Genomic DNA, 6364 nt, shown 5'->3' on the forward strand with positions numbered 1-6364 from the left:
AGCTGGTGGCTGGACCAGGTGGTGGTGGCTGGGCCAGGTGGTGGTGGCTGGGCCAGGTGGTGGTGGCTGGGCCAGGTGGTGGCTGGGCCAGGTGGTAGCTGGGCCAGGTGGTGGTGGCTGGGCCAGGTGGTGGTGGCTGGGCCAGGTGGTGGTGGCTGGGCCAGGTGGTAGCTGGGCCAGGTGGTGGGTGGGCCAGGTGGTTGCTGGGCCAGGTGGTGGCTGGGCCAGGTGGTGGGTGGGCCAGGTGGTGGCTGGGCCAGGTGGTGGCTGGGCCAGGTGGTGGTGGCTGGGCCAGGTGGTGGTGGCTGGGCCAGGTGGTGGTGGCTGGGCCAGGTGGTGGTGGCTGGGTCAGGTGGTGGGTGTCAGGGTAGACACAGCCAGGTTACCCTAGAGCCTCCACCTGGTAATCCAACACTTCCCCAGTACCCTCGACCCAGACAAGGTCTTTATCTCTGGCAAGACTTCCTCTTGCTCCTTGCTGCTGCTGCTGCTACTTCAACGTGCTTCCTCTAGCTCCTTGCTGCTGCTGCTGCTACTTCAACCTGCTTCCTCTAGCTCCTTGTTACTGCTGCTGCTACTTCAACCTGCTTCCTCTAGCTCCTTGTTACTGCTACTGCTACTTCAAGCTGCTTCAAGCTTCCTCTTGTACCGTTAGACGCTTGTAGTGTGGATCAACACTTACCTTCGTTAAAACACTGAGTATCGTTAACCTTTCGTTTAATTACCGAACTAGTGGCCACTGCTGGCGCCCTAATTACTGCTATAAAGACTAAAAACAAGAGTACAAGCGACACATAATAGAACGCAGAACAATGGATATTAATTAAATAAATTTACAGTTAGGAAAGACCTCGTTAAATACTTGTTAAGGGGGAAAAAAAGTGGTTAATTACTCGAACCAATTACCAGGCACGTTAATTGCCGTGAGATCATTGGCTCGTTTCAACCCTTAGAGAAATGTGAGTTAGGGGTTTGCAGTAATTTGCAATTGCATGGGGCAATTGCATTAATAGGCCTTGTATGGTCCATTAGGCCTTGTGCAGTTTTATTTGGTCTTTTGTTTTGATATTAAGCCTAGTGCAACAGTGTTGCAACCGCTGGTAAGGGAAAATTCAGGATTACAAACATTCTTAACCCATTTAAGAATACGAAAATGAGGCATTATATATATATATATATATATATATATATATATATATATATATATATATATATATTTATATATATATATATATATATATATATATATATATATATATATATGACAGTGTCAGACCATGGAGGAAAATTGAAACAAGAATTTCCTTAAGTACTTTCGTATATTAATACATCTTTAGGAGTGAAGATGAACTCCTTCTGAAAATGTATTAATATACGAAAGTACTTAAGGAAATTCCTAATTTCAATTTACCATCTATTATGTTCCCCGGTAGTTCCAGAAATCAACACTCCAGTATTTTCCCAGGTCTTTCTCAAACCTCGTTATCTTATTTCAATCCAGTATTTACCCAGGTCTTTCTCAAACCTCGTTATCTTATTTATTGCATTTACTGCTAAATGTTTGGTTCTCCAAGGGGCCTCGTAGCCTGGTGGACAGCGCGCAGGACTCGTAATTCTGTGGCGCGGGTTCGATTCCCGCACGAGGCAGAAACAAATGGGCAAAGTTTCTTTCACCCTGAATGCCCCTGTTACCTAGCAGTAAATAGGTACCTGGGTGTTAGTCAGCTGTTACGGGCTGCTTCCTGGGAGTGGAGGCCTGGTCGAGGACCGGGCCGCGGGGACACTAAAGCCCCGAAATCATCTCAAGAAAACCTCAAGATAACCTCCTCGCTCCTTGAATACCATTCCCCTGGGTTCTAGGAGACTCGAACTCTGGTCCCCTAAGCGTGTGTTAGGTCGAAACTCACACTCGTGAAGCTTGGTTTTATTTGCTTCTTCTTCTTGAGGTTATCTTGAGATGATTTCGGGGCTTTAGTGTCCCCGCGGCCCGGTCCTCGACCAGGCCTCCACCCCCAGGAAGCAGCCCGTGACAGCTGACTAACTCCCAGGTACCTATTTTACTGCGAGGTAACAGGGGCATAGGGTGAAAGAAACTCTGCCCATTGTTTCTCGCCGGCGCCCGGGATTGAACCCGGGACCACTGGATCACAAGTCCAGTGTGCTGTCCGCTCGGCCGACCGGCTCCTCTAGCAGTTCGTGAATATATTATTTCCTCTCGTAGACTCTCGTAGATACAACCTTTCCCGATACAATTGTTCGGGACAGGAAGCCTGCAGGTAGGCTTATCGCGATGCCCCACCACCATTCTAGATCAACTACTCATCAACTACCCTGGATGATACCCAAAACAATTGCCTAACTCCAGGGGGGGGGGGGGTCCCATATTACTGTTAGGTGAACAGAGACTTCAGATGGAATGAAACTTCCCCAACCATTTCTGACTTTCCCAGGGAATGAATCCGGATCCCTCGGTTGTTAGTCAAGGACGTTGACTACTGCGCTACAGTTAGTAATCTTCACGTGAAGAAGATATCAATATAGACCTTATTGCCGCTGATGATAACGTCGAAAATTGCACTAGAGAGGCAGACAAGAGAGTCAAATAACAGTTCACTTTGGGTCACCCTGTCCACCACTTCTGCCACCAGTGGGCGGCGAGAAACAATGGACAGAGTTTCTTTCACTCTATGCCCCTGTTACCTAGCAGTAAAATAGGTACCTGGGTGTTAGTCAGCTGTCACGGGCTGTTTCCTGGGGGTGGAGGCCTGGTCGAGGACCGGGCCGCGGGGACACTAAAAGCCCCGAAATCATCTCAAGATAACCTCAAGATAACCATTTGATGCCACCACTTGCTGTCAGATAAACAGATCTGTGGCTGTTTGCATGTTGCATGAAGCAACAGTGCTTTCAGCCTCCCTTCCTCCCTCAGTCCTCTCCCAACTGCGAATCAAGTCCACGAATCCCCATCAGTCCATCTGAGATCAACACCAGTCACACACACCTGCGAGATATGAATCATCAACAGTGCACCTGTTATCATCAGTTCTCCCTGACAGGTGTGGACTCGATCATCACTACAATATAGCATCATAAACATGTTCATATTAACGTAGATTCACACTATACTCTTTCCTTCAGGAACCGAGTATATTATTTTTAATAAGACTTGTCAAATCCAGTATTATTACTATTTCCTCCAAAAAAATCTAGTCCATCAGAGAACAGAGAAGCAGAAGGAGCAAATCTAGTACAAGCAGAGAAAATCTTGTATAAGAGAAGATTTCCTCCAAGGAGTGCCGGACCAACCGGGCTGTGGTGGGTATGTGGGCCTGCGGGCCGCTCCAAGCAACAGCCTGGTGGACCAAACTCTCACAAGCCAAGCCTGGCCTCGGGCCGGGCTTGGGGAGTAGAAGAACTCCCAGAACCCCATCAACCAGGTATATGTGGGCCTGCGGGCCGCTCCAAGCAACAGCCTAGTGGACCAAACTCTCACAAGTCGAGCCTGGCCTCGGGCCGGGCTTGGGGAGTAGAAGAACTCCCAGAACCCCATCAACCAGGTATCAACCAGAAGTATTCCTCTGCACGATGCAAGATTTCTTCTCTGCTTCTATCAATCTCGTCTCAATAAAGTCTTAAACATTTTCACCAATATTTGCCTAGATTTGTCCTAGTACAAGTTCATTGGTCAACGACACAGCCTGTAGTAGTAGCCAGCCTGTATATGTATATATATATATATATTATATATATATATATATATATATATATATATATATATATATATTGATTCTGGGTTGATTCAGCCCTTTACACTGAATCAACTGGTCTTCTAGGATCGCTAGTTCCCCACCACAATCACTAGCCCCCACACAATCCCCCACCACAATCACTACACACACTAAATCCTCCCTCCCCTCTCTCTCTCTCTCTCTCGTAACCACCCCCTCTCCCCCCCCTTCTCCCTCACCATATCACTGTGGGCTCACCACACCCTCCTCACAATTTTTAACCACTGTATCCTCTTTTAACTTAGTTACAATCAGCGCTCTCCATTCAACCACCACAATTGCATTTCCTGCTTACCAACTCCACCACGATACTAACTATCACCTCTACCACCACAGATGATGCCACTATCCATCTCCACAGGCGTCACCGTCACTATCCTTCACCATACCAACGTTTATCACCATCACGCTAACCACAGATAACACCATCATCACCATCTTCGTAGCGAGCACCGCTTTGATGTCCGTATCACCATATCACCACTACACAATCCACCATCACCATCACACACACACTGTCACATCACTACACAATCCACACCACCATCACCAACACACACACCATCACACCACTACACAACCGACACCATCACCACACACACACACCATCACCACACACACACACACACACACCATCACCACACACACACACACACACACACCATCACCACACACACACACACCATCACCACACACACACCATCATACCACGAACCAATTCCAAACCTGTTGAGATCTTCAACACACTCCCACTAATTGCATACTAGCATCATATTATCTAGTGGAAGACCAAGCAACTAACCTCCCAACCTCCAATCCACACCTGCCACACCTGCCCAGGTGCGAGAGGGGCCCACTTTCCCTCACACACCTGCCATAACAACACAGCTGTTCGCGTACAGCTGCAACCTCGAAGTAATCGTTTAGTTCAACAGATATTCTAAGAAACAGTGAATAGTTCAACAGATATTCTAAGAAACAGTGAATAGTTCAACAGATATTCTAAGAAACAGTGAACTCTGACCTCCTCTGTCATGCAGTGTAACAATTACGCTATTAAGGCCTAACTAAAGTACAAAAAAGTACACTTTTGTGTAGCACCGTTTGGGCTTTTTTAGGGCTTTGTACGTACCAACAGGAGTGATCACCTGTTTGTAACTTGTTTCACAAATAATTTGTATAACGTGGGTAGGGTTGATAGTGGTTTTATAATTGGTGATTTCAGTGAAATTTCCACTTTTGTGTTCAGGAATTACTCAGTTTTGATTAAGGATATGAGGGAATCTTGGTATATATATATATATATATATATATATATATATATATATATATATATATATATATATATATATATATATATATGATTTATTTATGATTTATGGCATGATTTAAAATTATGAATGAATTAAAATTATGTATGAATTAAAATTATGTATGCATGAATTAAAATTATGTATGTATGGATTAAAATTATGCATGCATGAATTAAAATTATGTATGCATGATTTAAAATTATGTATGAATTAAAATTATGTATGCATGAATTAAAATTATGTATATGTGCATTAAAATCATATATCTGATTTTCAAATGACATGCTTGCATTAAAGATATGTATACTCGTATGATAATCAACTATACATGTTCTGAAATTGCGTATACCCATACATTAAAACTATGCATATATGTGTATGTATAAAATTCTCTGAGACGGATCAAGTTTATTCAAAAATTTTATTCACTAACGTTAGTACACAAATGTACAGAAATGTACACTACATTACTCATCTATGTAGTGATCTTAGTTACTTAGAAGTGATCTTAGAAAGATGTGTGTCCAAACACTTTTAGTATTAGAATTAAGTAATGTATAATTTAGATTTAGAAGACATTTCAATAGCTCTCTACACTACGTTTTCCATTGCGGCTTTCTTGAACTTGAACACATATGTATAACATTATCAAAATGTTATACATTATGATAATTATACATTCTTTGGAGACCGGGCCGCGGGGACGCTAAGCCCCGGAAGCACCTCAAGATAATGACAAGAACTTGATTAAAACTTTTAAGAAACGGATAAATTTAGATGAGAAATTCCACTTCATTGCAAGTCCTCAAAGAGTCCCCATGGCGCAGTGGATAGCGCGCTGGACTTCTAATCCAGAGGTCGCGGGTTCGAATCCCGCTGGGGATGCTTGTTTGTTTGCACGTGTTCACGGCACAGCATCTTGCTGCTGCCTGGAACACACACACACACACACACACACACACACACACACACACACACACACACACACACACACACACACACACACACACACAGAGGTGTGAGTCGAGCCAACGATATATTGAACGGCTCTGACTAGAGTAGAATAGCGACGCTTGGCAACCCTGTTCCCTCCACCTCCCCCAATCGTTTCTCCCCCTCCCAACCGGTCTCCACCTCCTCCTCCCTACCTCCAAAGCCGCCACAACCTCGAAAGCATAGGCCTAGCATAGGCCTACCTGAAACATAGGTGTCAACTACACATAATTGAGAAATTTACATTTTTCCTGTGTGTGCGCATTCCAC

General features: G+C 44.6%; 1 non-coding gene across 1 annotated transcript; it reads left to right on the forward strand.

Moving 5' to 3' along the window:
- The first annotated feature begins 5913 nt into the window (after positions 1 to 5913).
- On the forward strand, positions 5914 to 5986 carry TRNAR-UCU (transfer RNA arginine (anticodon UCU)). The gene has a single exon. It is a non-coding gene; the product is annotated as a tRNA-Arg (tRNA).
- Positions 5987 to 6364: the final 378 nt, after the last annotated feature.

The sequence above is a fragment of the Procambarus clarkii genome, chromosome 69 (genome assembly GCF_040958095.1).
Source record: "Procambarus clarkii isolate CNS0578487 chromosome 69, FALCON_Pclarkii_2.0, whole genome shotgun sequence".
Lineage (NCBI taxonomy): Eukaryota > Metazoa > Arthropoda > Malacostraca > Decapoda > Cambaridae > Procambarus > Procambarus clarkii.